The sequence below is a fragment of the Metopolophium dirhodum genome, chromosome 9, assembly GCF_019925205.1.
Source record: "Metopolophium dirhodum isolate CAU chromosome 9, ASM1992520v1, whole genome shotgun sequence".
NCBI classification, from domain to species: Eukaryota; Metazoa; Arthropoda; class Insecta; order Hemiptera; family Aphididae; genus Metopolophium; species Metopolophium dirhodum.
The window spans coordinates 27,300,905-27,317,850 of NC_083568.1; the positions used below are offsets into that span (position 1 = coordinate 27,300,905).

Consider the following 16,946-nt stretch of genomic DNA (forward strand, 5'->3'; position numbering starts at 1 on the left):
CATCGACACTCGCGGTGTGGCAAACCGACACTCCTCAGTAAATATGTGAATCGTATATGAAAATAGCATGAAAGACGCATCGTATATAATATATCGTTAAGGTCCGACAACAAAACAACATATTATTATTATGTATAGGTACATAATAATATGATGTAAAATAAATAACTTACAATAATGTAATATTATAATAACTAACTAGATAAGTACCTATCTGCGGTATAACTTTTGTTCTTACATGCTATTATTAGAATGTTTTTTGGATTTAATTAATAATAATAATTGAGTTTAAAAAAAATGATTAGAACAAAAGTTGTTACCTACGTAGTTACATCTGTCAGTCCTTTATGTTATACTCTTCATATAAGTATACAATGATGGTCCCTGCTGTAAAATGGACGCAAACCCGAATGGCACGCACAATATTACCGACGGGTATATTATCGGGGAGCTCGTTAAATGAATAAAAGGCCCACAGATATTATACACACTCGAAACACGTTAGCGAGCAGGCATTGATATACAGCGTAAGCTATAGTATATATCTTAAAAATGGAAATTTAATTGTTGCCCCGAATACACGAACAAAAGGAGGAAAACAGATGCCCGTGCGGCTGTTCGGCGGGAAAGGGTGTCTTTCGCCATCTGATAAATCGTTACGTTCGTGAAAACGACTATTCCGATGGAAATCACGGTTGTTTAACCGAAAATGGTTCGAGATTTAGTTGGACCCGAGATTAAAGCCTATAACCTAACCCAATGCATATTGGATACCTACACAATTTGTAGGGCATATGGACATATGGTATATGATCTCGGAAAATATGGGACGAATTTCGTTTTCGCCAAACGCTTATATATTATTACATATCCCTCCATCTGGATCGGCATATAGGTAGTGTAAAATGTAGTCGCTATATAGCGTTCTAATAACATTTTACCGTTTATCGGCTGTTTTTTTTTTATCGAAAACCATAAATTATCGGTCAAAAGCCTTATAAAATCACTAGTTCTCCGAACCTTGATAAAAATAGTATAGTTTCTGGGGTTTTCAGGCTTCTTGAAAAAAAAAAACCAAAACCCTGAATTTACAACACAACGACAGTGACCACCGGTACTGACCTTTTCGCTGGAAACCGACGGTTGTTGGCCAGCGGCTGTTTCTGCCGTCGCTGTCTGCACTTGTGATCGTTTGCAGTTGTTGCTCGACGAGCTTGTTTGATTGTTGCTGCTGTTGTTGTTGGCTGACTGCGGCGGTGTCTTGGCCGCCGTGGCGGTCAACCGACTGGCGTAGAAATACATGGCCATCGCCACCATGACCCCGGGGGTGGAGGAGCGGAAACGGTTCGCGGCGGCGTATTTACGGGGTGGATACCACTGGTCGCACAAGGAAGATTATGTTATCACTGGTGTGCAACACCGTTGTTTCGAGGTTTCTGTAGGAACATGGGTAAAATACAATAATTCGGCACGATAATATATTATTATCGATACGTCCGATGCATAATATAATATAGTCACGCGGGTGGACTAATAAATACATGAAAAATTAAATCCATAGTCCACCTACACGTGCTAGCATTATAATATAAGCAATAGTATACATGATGTGGCTTGGTAGCCGAATCGAGATAGAAAAAAGATTTTCGATTCGCATTTCGCAACCCTCTCGCGCGATCGACACTCGCGGCGGTGCACTTGCGGGCCCCGTAAGACAACTATCGTTTGGGCACGTCAACAGTCTGGTACGACGTTATGAAATCATAATACCTAATAGGTAATAATATTTCACTGGAACTTTACTGAGGTCGAATAACAAACATAAAATAATTCTTTAACAACGAGCCTATATATTTGTGTAATTAATATTATCGTCGTTATACTCGTTGCACGACCAAACACATTGATCCAACACATTTTAAAATAGTATCTATATACGTATTATAATATTACCGGCGTTCCGGTAGTCACGACAACCCACAATAGTACCCGATTCGCCTGATGCATTCTATGATATACGATAGAGTTCACTCTACGATGAAATTTTTATTATTATAAATATTCTGCGTACGTTCGAACTGACGCGTATTTTTACAACGGTTTGTTTTCAGAGCGTGTTACTTACAATAATATTATGTTATAGGTACGTATATATTTTATACGGACGAACGTGCTGACGGAAATATATTTTAAAAAACGACCACCGTGTTGCGATAATGCGCGGATTACGGTATTTATAAATTATACAAACAAAACAATATCATTCTGAATCACATTCACGTCATAATATTACATAATTGTATACTCGCGGACAAACTGCATTGTACGAAAGCGAGCCGTGACTGTATATAAGCATGAAAAAAAAAATCGTAATACCCCAGTTTCCCGCATTCTGCGAGTACTCTGCGAATGTGTACATCATGGATGGATGACCACCCGCATAGCAGTGCAAACCGCCGTTGGTTAAGGGTATACCGAAGTTTATAGTTGTCTACGGTTAGACTCGATGAAACTATTCGTCAGACCGCGTCTGTGCGTATAAATGTATTGCCCGGCATCGTCTTATTAATGGCGACATAACGGACAGATAAAACGTAATGGGAGAAAAAATATAACCAACAGCAAGGATGATGATAATAATAATAATAGTAATAATATTAATAATATTTTATTTGGGTGTAATTTTGATCTATATATACAATATAAGAATTACATATTACATATAATATGGTACATAGTAAATCACTGTAAGAACTTTATGAGTTATGACTTTTAAAACGTAACTGTAGTTGTATTTTTTTAGATCTCATTTGTCTGAAAATTATTTACAGTATAAGCGAGTTTGTTCTATATAGAATATAGCTCGGTAGTTGGAAATACATCTAAAATCGGTCTATCAAATAAACTAGATAAATTGCAAAGACGTTTTCTCTGAACGATGTATTTTAAATTAGGTATTCATAATATGTATGGCAGAATATTAGAGCGAAAGAGGTACGATGAGGTTTATCACCTTAAGTGTGGCCGCAGGTTAGGCAATTTGTATTTATAAATATTGGTAAATAATATGATTGACAATATATTTAAGAAAAGATGTCTTTAAATATACCTGTGGCAAATACAATTACAATTATTATATTAATTAAATTCTCCCACATTTTAAATGCATTATTATTCTAGAATTACCGAATAAACCATTTCAAATTGATTTCGGTTTTAATTCTGTAGAACCTAGGACATTAGAATTCATTATATTCACAATATTATTCATTTAATTATTTCGATGCACATACACTTTTTTATTATAATTATTAGAAGTAGTACCAAATAATATTTTGAATATTGTAATTTTATTTTATTTTTTATTATTTAGTAGACATCGTTACGACCATTAATTTACTTTTAACCTTCATGAGATATTATATTATTCTAAACAAATATGTAGAACGTTATTTCAAAAATATGACACCCGCAATACCCAATAAATAAATACCCAATGACAATATCAATAATAATAGTTTGTGCGGTAAATTTCAATAAATGCGACACTTTAAAAGTATTATGTTATGGTATTGCAATTTTAGTAAAATCTACTATGATCCACAATTTGGATAATTTTTTTTTTTTGCACCATTCGTTTGAAAATCATTTACAAATCGTTGGATTTAATATTATTGAAATTGGAGTTAAACATAACTATTGTAATCAAACTGTATTCTACGTACCACCGTACTGTCTAGCGATTTCCATATTCAAACCTCATTTGCAATTTCAAAAGTACCTAACTAAACTAATTTTCAGTCACATAACGAAAGGGTATAGCGAAAAAAATGTTAGGATATCGTCCCACATAAGCTGTAAAGTATAGTTAATGTCGACATGGGTCGAATCATTTTGACATTAGGCGAACTGCAGGATCTGGTTTTATAATATAATACAATTCACAATATTTCAGTGAAAATTATTTGAGGATTAGCCAATGGATGATTTCCTTTCAGAGTTTAACTCCCACATCTTCTAGTTTTCATCGCAGTTCACTAAAATGATACAGTTTTATTAAAACGTACTGTCTAACAATTTTCAAAACGGCTATCAACAAATGTTATTGAGACCATGATTTATCCTGTCTGAAACAGTGCATAATTATTTATTTGCTGACGATTGTATATAATTGATAGGATTTGTTTAATGAACATTTTATCGCATCTTTTCCGTGGTTCTACTTTTGTGACACAAATTTTTCACATACAGCTTTAAAACTATTCATATGAAAAAACACCTAAATAGTTTTAATTAAATATATTGAATGAAAACAAAATTTAATTTTGGAATGTGTCCAACAATTTGCGGACTAAAACCCGTTCAGTCCACGGGTCCCGAATGCATATAATTTGAAAAATGTGTTCAATTTGTAAGTTGAATAATATAATTATGTTACATAATGGTAGAAGAGCCCTAAATTATAATACTCAAACTATTTTACTCTGCAGGGAAAATCTCAACATAGTAAAGTAATGATGATGTACTCAGTTTTATAATACGACGGTGGAAACAAAAATTCGATACATAGTATGCAAAATCTTAAGATAGTTTATAGTTTAAATATTATGTTCCAACGTAGTTATGTGATAATAACATTATATTCATTAAATAATTTATAAATTAGATTTTTTATTTAATAATGAAACATTTTTCAGCAGAGGTATTATTTTTTAATTCGTAAATGAGGAAACAATAACTATAATTCTATGTATAGTCCAATTGCCAACGTCAGGTAAGCATACCCACATAACCTGTACAACGACCTGCGTGGCGATTAAAGGGTATATTCGCCGGGAATAATTGATATCGGGACAGCAGATTATAATTTGAAAATTTAATATCATCGTAGACCTAAGACTTGGATGTGACGATACACTTGGATCGGTGGGGGAGGGGAGTGGATAGTCAGAATTGAAAACGAAAAAAATGCCGAGCGCACACAAAAACCGTGGAGATATTCCTGTATCATGTCCCCTCTCTTCAAAGGCCGCTCACGTCTCCCCATGCACCACTCCGAGCTTTCTCTTTAAACGGGCATTTTAATTGAAAACGGTCCCTTCGCGTACACATATATAATATAAATGTATATATAGCCTGCGTATTATTATACAAAACCGACCTGTCCAACATAAATTATTCGTTTTCCAACCCCTCCCCCTCCCTTGGACGTGTGTGTGTGTGTGTATACTTTACCCCTGCGACCATTTAAACATTTCTGTCTACCTCCGCGACCGCGTCCAATATATATAGGAGGCTGCAGCGTACACATAATATAACCCGGGTCGAGGTATCCGCGGTTTAATTTATAACGCTAATATATATTATACACTCGCGACCGGGCGTACATTATACCTGTAATATTATAATCTGATCGAAAGAAGTCAATGTTATCGATCGTGATAGGTATATGCACAATACGAAACGTTATAATAATATAGACTATATTATAATATAATGTATATGCAGTGTTTGCACGGACATCGAAATACGTGAACCAACCACGAAGAATAATAATAATATAACAGAATGTACTACACGCGTTTATTGGATTATTATACAGACATACAACAATATTATACGAGAACGTTTTTATTTTCGACAGTTCTATATAATAACTTCTTGAGCATTGTTCGGAGAAAATTAATTTTCTACATTCAACTCGATCATATTTATTGACGAACAATTTGTTTCTCGGATCTCTTATTTGAAGATGCGATTTTTTTCCTTTTTTTAATTCGATTTATAATAGAATAAATTAATGCGTTTATACACAAACACGTTCCGAATGAATTTATTATTCCCAAACAATATAAATCAAGAACAACTTATATACAAGAGCATAAGACGTTGAAAAACAATAATACTTTTAATAGATCAAGCAAATTGAATTAAAAACTATATTATAGTTAACGCACTTAAACACAAATACATATATATATTAGATATAAATAGATATTACTTCTTAACATCAACAATTTGATTTAAAAAAAAATTATCAAATCAAAACTTAATGAATAATTATCTACCCAATACTTTTTTATTTGATTGGTAATATAATATACATTGTGTACTAAATTATCAATTTAAAACTTAGGTACTGTTTGGAAACATAGAAAAAGAAATTTAAAAAAGTTTGTTAGTTAATTACTGATATAGTGATATTATATTGCACCACAATAAAATATATTTATTTTTTTTATAAGTGCACATTAAAACTCTTTGTAGGTAAATTAATGGACCGTTGGAAAAGGTTTAGAAATGTTTCTGGTTGTAACACATTATGGTTAAAGGTAAAAAAAAAAACAAAATGTTTAAATAAAGTTTTTAAAATTTATTGAGTTTATTATACTTTATTATATTACGCTAAAATATAGGTGGTATAAATATATAATACTGGTAATAAATTCTAAAAAATGAAGTTATGTTCTTGTATTTTTACATTGTTATTCAATATATATTATTTATGTTAACTCGCTAAAAATTAATTAATTCTAAAAACTTTAATGCGCTAAGTTTAACGAACTATTTTCCCAAAATTATTAAGTAAATAAGTATACTCAATACATTGTATACATAAATATAAAAGAATTTATAAAAGAATTTCGTATGATGGACGAATACCTAAATGATACACGTTCTAACTAATTTAACTCTAGATTTAACTATCAATATATTATTATTTGCTCAGTTATACAAATCACATATACCAGTGATTTTTACCAGTGATTTTTGTTTAACCTTCGGGTCACGTTTTAATCTATAATGCATAATATTGTTTATGTGTAATATATTATTCAAATAAAAATACATATTATATTCGTAATACGTGTCATTTCTTTACTGCTATAATAACTCGTGTACGCTATGTAGGTATGTAGACATTTTTGCACTAATATAGATTATAGAGCTTTAATATTACAGGTATATAATTTCACCAAATCCTTTTAAATAGAATAAACCAATCGTTTCAATAAACATATTGTATCGCTATCATTCATTACATACGTATGTCGTATCTATTCGGTTATTAAAGTGATTATTATTATACTGTTTACCACTTAATATATTTTATAGTTTAATCTAGTTACTAGAATTTTAGTACATAATATTATTATATTATGTGCAGACGTATTATGATTGAATATGTTCTTCGGTTCTTCTCCTCGGTAAAACATTGCATTATCTGGTATATAGTTTTTACGGACATTTTTTAAAATTTTAATACGTTATTCTTCAGTGACAAAAATGAATCTACTTTTTTCAAAGATGTTTCGCTCATGAACTTTATTATAACATTATTGAAACTATACCTGCTGAAATTTGGGTAAGTCTGTATAACTATGAAAAATATATTATGTATTCATTGTACTATACCAATAAAAAATAAAAAATTATTTATTTTAAAACGTAATTTATCTAATTATTTAAAATATATATAAAATTATCCATGTTTGCTAAAATGTTGCTTTATTATCATTAAAGTAATGATGATTATATAATAACTATGTATTGGTAAGAAAAATTATTTGTTTTTAAATATATACTATTATGTATAAGTAGTTTATATAAAATTATACATTTAACCATATTTAGGTATAATGGTATTGACCTATAAATAACCGTAATTATGCCACAAAGTTGTTAATATTAATTATCATTACACTCTTATTAAGACCATCAAAATAATAATTATCCATTTGCATTATACTATTGTGTGATTATAAAGGAGCTATTTAATTTATGCATGTTGCCATCAACATAATCGCTAGATATACCCACAGCTTAATGGGTCTTTCAAATATTAAATGTAAATGATAAATATTACTATTTGAACTATAAAAACTACTTTTTGTTAAAGCAAGAAATAAATTAATTTCATAAATTTAAAAAAAATCTAAATTCTCTCGGAAATAAATATAAAAATATAGTCTACAAATATCCTTATTTAATACATCATAATGTCATATTAACATAGTATTATATATTTGTATATTAACGTTTGAAACCGGTAAATTATAAATTAACGCATATCTGCTGTAATATAGTTTATACAATTTTATATAATTTATTTTAGGTATATACAGTGAAACTTTCATATTACGAGATCTCACTGGGAACAAAAGCAATTCGTACCATAGAGAATTTCGTTAAATAGAATTAAATTAATTTGGTTTGATTTTCAAAAATATTTTGATGAACAGAAAATTTTGTTTAAGTTCATTATATTGTGGAAGTTTTACTGTATTTAAAACAATAACTATACCCACACATCGTAAATGCACAAATTGAATTAATGGAATGTAGAATTATATTTATAATAAACAAATGAAAATAATTTAATGAAAACATAATAAAACCATATTACCTATATTATAGCAGAGTTATTATTTCTGTGTAAAATATGGTGAAAAGAGACACACATTTTAATTTTTTTTATTTGAGGTAATCTAAAAAAAATAATGTCAAAAGACTAAAATTTTGAAAACAATTCAAAGATATTTACTAACAAGGACTAAAATCGAAGTAATAATAATAAAACTGATATCGTGATTGTCATTAAAATTGTTGTATACGCATAGGTATAATATTATTGAACAACATAGGTACGCAGTTAATCATTAATTAAATTTAAATAAAACCTTTAACATTTAATATAAATCTACACATTTACGTATATTATAAGTCTAATTGGTAACACTAGCTATATATTATGTATAAGTAAATTCCCATAAAATTTTTTTACATTGGAACGGTATCAAAAAAAAAAAAAAAAATGTGAATAAACACAATAACTACACCCAGTTCAAACAAATATTACATGTTTTAAATTATTTAAGCATTATTATGTCTCAGTAAAATACAATATTGATAAAAATAAATCATTTGGAAAAACTATTGAACCGACCAAAGTCAATTCATCCCAAACAATAAGGAATGTTGTATACATGTTTTACCTTTTTGACAATTTAGAATTCCAATGTGATGTACGAAATCTCTAGAGAAAAGCAAAAGGGCGTATTATATATAGTGTTAGACGTGTTCCGTGTACTGTATTCGGAATTAATTTATGACATTTGGACGAGCGGAGTGAGGTCAGGTACATGAGGTAAATAAGGTGCTGCACTGCTGCCTGCAAGATTAATGAACGTACATATACTTTTTGAAAGTCTATGTGATGGATTAAGAGGTCACAGAACCCAGATAACTGCAGGCGACTTTTACGAGCAAAACTTGAGTGGCAGGACACAGCTGAAAAAACCCTAAAATGATCGTATATTGTTTTAATTATAATATGTGGTACCTACCTACTCAACACCCCAACATTTTTTTTGCGCCAACAACTCCAGAATATAACATTTTTGCTACTCGACAATTATACAAGTTAAATCTCAAGTGAACAGATCAAAAAACTATATTTTATGAGTATTAAAAACCATCAGTTATATCGAAAAAATATTATAACTGCGACTGTACAAAAATAAGCAGGTTTCACTATCATTTTAGTGTTCATATGGATTTCTCATAAAAACAAATGACTCAAGCCTGAAGTTATGTTTTTTTAAACATGTAACACGTTAAATACAGAAATATTATCACGTATTTAAAAAAAATGTAATGCAATACCTAATATGAAAGTATTTAATAAAATCATGTAACTAAAAACAATAACAATATTATGATAAGAATTCATAAAGTTAAGACAAACAACATATTGTTCAGATTTCAGAACAAGCATTGTATGCAGTATACATTGTATATCATATACCTATGTACAATAGATATACAGGTCAAATTGTAGATCAATTTTCATAACATCAATTATTGTTCGTTGTAAAGTTCAAACTACAGTTTGATATGAACATTACATATGTATAGGAATCTACCTAAGTTAACAATCATTTATTAACGACTTTATCTTATTAATTATTATTATAACTTTTTTTAATTTAAAAAAATTTTTAATTTAGTTACTTTTTGGTATCTAACCATGAATACTTAATTTTTGAAAAACATACAATTTATTTATGAAATAATTATAATTTCCCACCTATAGTTTCTACTAAATAGTTCAGCTTTTACCTAATAAATATTAATTTAAAAAATCGATACAAATTGTATGATGGATATATCAATTAAATATAAATAATTTAAGAACATTCAAGTCCTATATATTATATATAACTATATAAGTAATAAGTGTATACTAAAAACCTTAGAAATGTTTACACTTGAATGAGAATAATACGACGTGTATTTACTTCTGCAATTTGCTACTATAAAATAAGCGGCTTTCATTAATTTATAATATTACCGGCAATAAAGTAAAATAACATTCTGTTATGAGTACCTTTATAGTAATTTATTCCATAACTGTATTTAACGTTTTTTTTTTCAGTTATTTATTCTAATATCCGGGAAAAACTAACTGAATCTTAATGCAAAAATATTTTTATTAAAATTTGATGAAAAAATATAATTAAACTTCAAGTGCTTAAGTCATATTACATACAATTTCAAATATTTATGTGCTATACCTACATTAATGTGCAGTATATAATATTGGAAAAGTTAAGTTAAAAATGTAATTAGAATCGAGTAACCTATCGGTTTAGGAACTGTGCAGATTATGCATATAATAAGGTAACGTCGCCAAAATTAATTTCATACTACCTCCCTGTATGACTGTATTATATAAATGAACTATCTGGTGGACCTATTAGTGGGAGTCTTATATGAAAATTCAGAACCCTAGGATCATCATGTTCGCGCCAAATTTTACTACGTCGCAGATCAGTGACCACTCAGGTTATAGACTTGAGTGCATACTCCCTTAGGAAGTGGCACATCTAAAGCTAATCACTATATATAGATATCTGATATTATTGAAACGTGTAATGAAAACAGTTCGTCATGTCGTAATTTTTTTGTATCGACTAGTCAAATATTATTTTATTTACTATTGTATCTTACTTATTTTATTTAATACTATTTTTCGTTATGACGTTATTCACGTAGGTACCTACCTATATAATTCCAAAATGTTTTACAATTTCTAATTTTATTTTTATTTGTTGCTTAACATTATACAAAGTACAACCACACAGAATGCACCGACGAGGAAAATCGATTCCTGTCAAATCGATTGACTGCATAAGGCGTGGAAAAAATTAATACCGTGCGACAGATGAAAAATTAAAAGAAACAACGCGGTGGCGTTTACGCATTAAATCATACGCGTCTAGTTGACATTGGGCCAATTATTTTTTGAGGGTTGCGAAAGTCAAAATACAGAAATCATCTTTACGGTTCGGCACAAACCTCGGCCGAAGAGCAGCGAAACTATAATGGAAAACCGCGCACGTGTCCCGTCGGCGGCGGCGTCGTCGTCGGCGGCGGACGGACATCGACGGCAAACTGTACGACGGCAGCGGGCGAGCGGACTACGGAGACACGACCGTCTGCGGCGCGTTTCCGAAACAGACTAAAAGGTCCCCGGGCCGCCGCCACCGATGACGACGACGACGACGACGACGACTCTCTCTCACTCTATCCGTCTGCCTACCCGCTCCTCCCTCGTGATAGGTTGTGTAGGAGCCCGTGGTAGCGGTTTCGGCGATGCGTGGATGGGCGAGCGGTACCGCACGACGATTTGACGGACGGACGGACCGTGGACGGACAAACCGAAAAGGACCGAGACAGACCGATCGCGACGGCTGAAAACCGCACACACGCCAGGCCAACGCGAAAAGGTAAAATTACGAAAATAATAATAATAATAATAATAATAATAATAATATAATATATTCGAACATATATATATACCGCCACGCACATCCGACTATCTAGTATCTATCCTGCCATCGAAGAGATGTCCGGAAAAATCATTTTACTACGGTCAACGATGTCGTATCTAAAAAATGTTATCACTATATAATACAATATACATATACATCATAATATTATACTGATATTCATTGTAGAACTGTTGGTGCAAGCGCGATATCAATTAAAAGATCGACAACCAGTATAATATAAATATATGTGAGGCTCATCGGTCGACCTACGGCCGGAAATCCACTGATCTCGTTCTAAGGTGGCCATAATGATGTCATGCTAAACTGCAGGTACGTGAGCAGCTTAGTGTATATCTCACACACGCCACTCGACGACATAATTAAGAACTAAAGTTGTTCGTGACATTAAGAGGATATAATCGAGACAAAATAATTGAATAAAATGTTATATAAGTATACTACACGGGAAAAGGCATAATATAATACACAGTTTGAGATAATTGTTGTTTTTTTTTTTTAATCTTCTTAAGTAGGATAAAAATGAATTGTCCAAGCGGCAACACTTTAAAACATCCTAAAACAGTAAATATTTGTGAGTACAGCATTTATTTTTATTTGGTAGTAATGGGAGTATTGGAAGAACCTGGTGGACTCAAAACCCCTCCACCATACTCTTTTCTACTTCTACCTATGTCAGTATATCACACACACCACCTGCATCAATGTATTTCCCGCACGCAACTACGAGCATAATAACTTTCCTCCGACTTCGTGCTACATGCCCCCCATCCGGCGTACGAGAGTCAGCCTATAATAAAATAATTTCGTACTATTCGCACTTCTTTTTCTACAATGGATTCCGCCACTCGTCCTGAAAATCCCTTAAATCCTATTTTCCAGACTATATTTTATACGTATACTATGGATATATGGATATCTACGTCGCTGTCATTGTCGACTTGTATATACGTTGAGCAAAATCCACACACATGCTATACAATTCCAGGTTAGAAAAGGAAAAAAAAACAAGATACTCCCAAGTCTTAGACATAGTCTTTGATCAGTTCCAACTCTATTTAAAATATTGGTTCATTAAACCTATTATTTCGAAATTGGGCGCGGATCATACTTAAATCGCTTTACATATAATAGTAAATATAGATTAAAGATTTGTATTCTTGATCGACGAGTTAAAATACCGTAAACTATTAAATATGTAAGTATGGTTTAATATTATGTGTATTATAATACATTACAACTATGTTATACTGTTATTAAAATTTCACTGAATGTTAGAACTATTTTGAACTTGATATAAAAGTTTTTATCCGAGTTTCTTATATTATAATGTTTTATAGTGTTATGTGTTTTGTACCAGATGCGTTATCTTATTAATAATACAAATATTACGTTTTTAATACAGAAATAACATTACATTAAATCAAAAAATAATAAACAAAGTCGCATAAAGATCCCATTTCCTGTGTTTCTTCTGTAGTAAATAATATATAGAATGTTATACTAATCTAACCATACAAAATATAATGTAAATATGTATTTATGCACATTATCGATTTATACTTTATTTCTAAATAGATATTTTATGGAACGAAATTTATTTTACATTAGGTACCGTTTTTATAAGATCATTTATTCTACATTACTAACAATTATCAATTACTAAAAACTAATAACGAATAATTGATATTTTTTTGTTTTATTATTATTGGTAAAGCTTCAACAACTTAGAGGTTATTAGCTTACAACAATATTAAATATTAATGCTACATATGGAAAATTCATTGATACAATGTTTTTTCTAGATTAAGTTGTACATATCAATATAGTTGAGAAATGAGACGATTTTGTCTATATTTTTGACTGGGCTAAGGGCTTCAAAGAGGTTATTATATATAGCTAGTCTTTTCCTAATTGTCATATGGTTTCGACAATACACAATGAGGTGCTTGACTAATAATAATTTCAAAAAATAAATAATAGCAAACATGAGAAAGTTAAAATGTACGAAATAAACTTGTAATAAAAATAAAAACAATTAAAATTATTATTTACTATGTATTACTTATACAGAAATATATTATTTTTAATTCTATAAACCCCAAGAGTATAATTATAAATAATGGCTAAACACAATGGTAGTAAGAGAATAACGAATAAAACAGTTAGCTCTAGATTTTTATTAGGTTACTCATGTTTTAAATCAATTTAAATATATTATGTATTATCTATGTACATTAGGTACTTAGGTATCAATTCATTGGCGCAACTAGGAGGGGTCTAGGGGGTGGGGGGCTTAGCCCCCCTGACTAAGATTTAGCCCCCCACAAATATCCCTTATTGGTTTAGATATAAGCCTCCTATGGGTTATTTTAAATAAATAATTTTGTTAGCCCCCCCCAGAATTTTAACTCTAGTGGCGCCTATGGGTATCATATTATTGTATGGAAAAATATGATGATTAATCAAAATAATACCTATTGAAATAATACTAATAACATAATATGTATTTCATATAACCATTAGTTATAATATCATCGTTAATTAACATTCGTAAACAATTCATTGCTATCATCACATAATTGAATTTATTTTTAAAAACCAACTGCATAAAATGTATTTATTGTTTAACAATAAATTCCTTAAATAATATACTTATATTTTGACTTGATATGAATAATGATTAATTATAAGTAAAAGTTTACATTTACAATTAAAAATAATAACTATAGAACCTCTATATATATAATATATATTGTACAGCAAAATAGTTTCAGGATATTCAAAGTTTATATTGAGCGATTTTATATATTATTGAAGTTATACACAAACAACGCACCTATTTTTTTCTTTATTATGTTTTTCAATTTTCAATAAATAAAATATGTATACATTTGTCTCTACATAGGTCAACCGTTAATAAGAAAAAACACATCCATAATTATGAAACTGTATAGATACTTGACCTAAAATCCTATAGTACGATATAACTACTGGCAGATATATATATAATTATAAGTGGAGTAAAAAATAATTCCAATCGGTTCGTGGCAGAGCAGCCATGTTTATTCAAATGTCTTCCTAGCCCAGATATAGAATAAAAGAACGCTGCCGTTGACAGGGTTAGCTGTTATATAAATAGGATATTGACAGTATTTAAACCCTGTGCAAATCATCCACAGATAGGGTTTGTGAGTTTAATAAAAATCTCAGATAGGCAATATACTAATAATAAAAGAAAATACGAAATTGTTTTTCTCTCGATGGTTTTTGAACAGTATAATATTATCACTGTAATCAGTTTTCTTTCTATATAACAACTATATTCATATGGTTAAAAAAATACCTATTTGAAATATAAATGCGTAAATTATGAGCCAAGTTTATTAAAAATGTATTTGTTATAGCTTAGATTATTTATTTTAACAGTACATAATCAAAATTATAAATTACAAGTTTTAAATAAAAATATTTGTACTTAATGATTTTTAAGTTAAAGTTAATAGGTGAATTTTTTTTTATTTTGCAGCATGTCCAAGATTCCTAAAAAGTATTATTTTCAAAAATCAAAATTCAACTGTCTCATATTTGAACCTTAAATAGAATTATTATTTTGATCATCTCCTTTGTTAATGGTTTAAAATTACATACCTAATAATGTAATAACGTTAAATACTAATACTTTGATTTTTTTCTTTACATTCTTCATAGACAGTGAGACAAATAACAAATTATAATGTTATAGACTCACTATGTCAAGGAAGGAAAGTATATCTAAACTCGTCGGAAAACTTGGTATTAAAAATCCCATACGACCCATCGGTCTTAGTCAAGTTCTTGAATTCTGATGTGAAGTTTTTTTTTCCTGTCATGAAACGAACGTCATCCCAGAACAAGCAAAAACAAAATTTTGCGGAACAATTACAAATTACTTTTCGTTTATATTTATACAATATGTATATTAATAGGTATGTAATAATATAGGTATTATGTAATAAAGTTAATATATATTATTTATGTATTATTGAAAAAACTCTAGACATTATTAAGACTTTTGTTGATATTTATTTTGTACATAGTTTGTTCAAAACTATTGAAATTTATTAGGTTAGCACCTTATATTATGAAATTTTACAATATTAAAATATTTTTTTTAAGTTAAATAATCAAATTCTAAGATAAACGAATTATAACATAATTAAAAATAATATATTAAAACTTTAAGTTTAGTGTTTTTTTTATTTCATGGAAAATCACAAGGAATACTCATTGGACCGCACACTGCCCAGAATAATATACCCAAGTATACGTTTATTTTAAAAAACAGTTATAAACAGTAGAGTGTAATAATTAATGATATTTTTTTTATGTAATTGTTGGTGCGTAAATCCCGATTACTCAGAATTAGCTGTATATGAAAAGTTTATGTAATTGAAATCAAGACTGGTCGTAGTTTATGAGTTTAACCACTTATATTTAAATAACTTTACCAAAATGTCGTTAATATTCAAGGGCTCAATTCCAGAAAAATACTTGAAACTTTACATTAACACGACGATTTATATTGATAATGGTATTTTATTTAAAATGATTACAATTACCCCATATTTATTAAAATAACCTCGAAAATAACCTACCTTGAATCCTCTTTATTATTTTTGATAAAATATTTATTCACGTTTAACATGAAAAACAAACAAAACTGTTTAGCTCAATATCTACTAAAATTCTCGACAATTTTACATTTAACAATATAATAGCATACTCTTGTTTAACTAAAAACAAATGGCAATGCCTAGGTACTAATAATGTTATGATCATGCACGATGTCAGCAGTATGCAAAGTATACTAATTTATTGTATCCAGACGTTTTTGTGACTACATGATAAGGCCACTGACATTATTATAAGTTCGTGGGTTTAACAAGACATAAATCCAGGATTTACAGAGTCAATTAACCCGTATAACGGTGCGAAGGAGATGTTAGAAGTAGGAAAAAAAATACAGCGATCTATTATATCCGGTGTCACGTGTAAAGGGAAGAGCATTTACGTAACGTCACCAGTCCTGGATCCTATACCAACTGAATC

At 29.9% G+C, this 16,946-nt stretch overlaps 1 protein-coding gene and 1 long non-coding RNA gene across 2 annotated transcripts in view; one reads left to right on the forward strand and one right to left on the reverse strand.

Moving 5' to 3' along the window:
* LOC132952409 (uncharacterized) overlaps window positions 1–16,946 on the reverse strand; it is a 217,122-nt gene that overhangs the window by 109,998 nt on the left and 90,178 nt on the right. The gene's annotated exons all lie outside the window — the stretch shown is intronic.
* On the forward strand, window positions 7,041–16,733 carry LOC132952411 (uncharacterized). Its single transcript, XR_009665465.1, has 3 exons — window positions 7,041–7,208; window positions 7,280–7,366; window positions 15,385–16,733. It is a non-coding gene; the product is annotated as an uncharacterized LOC132952411 (long non-coding RNA).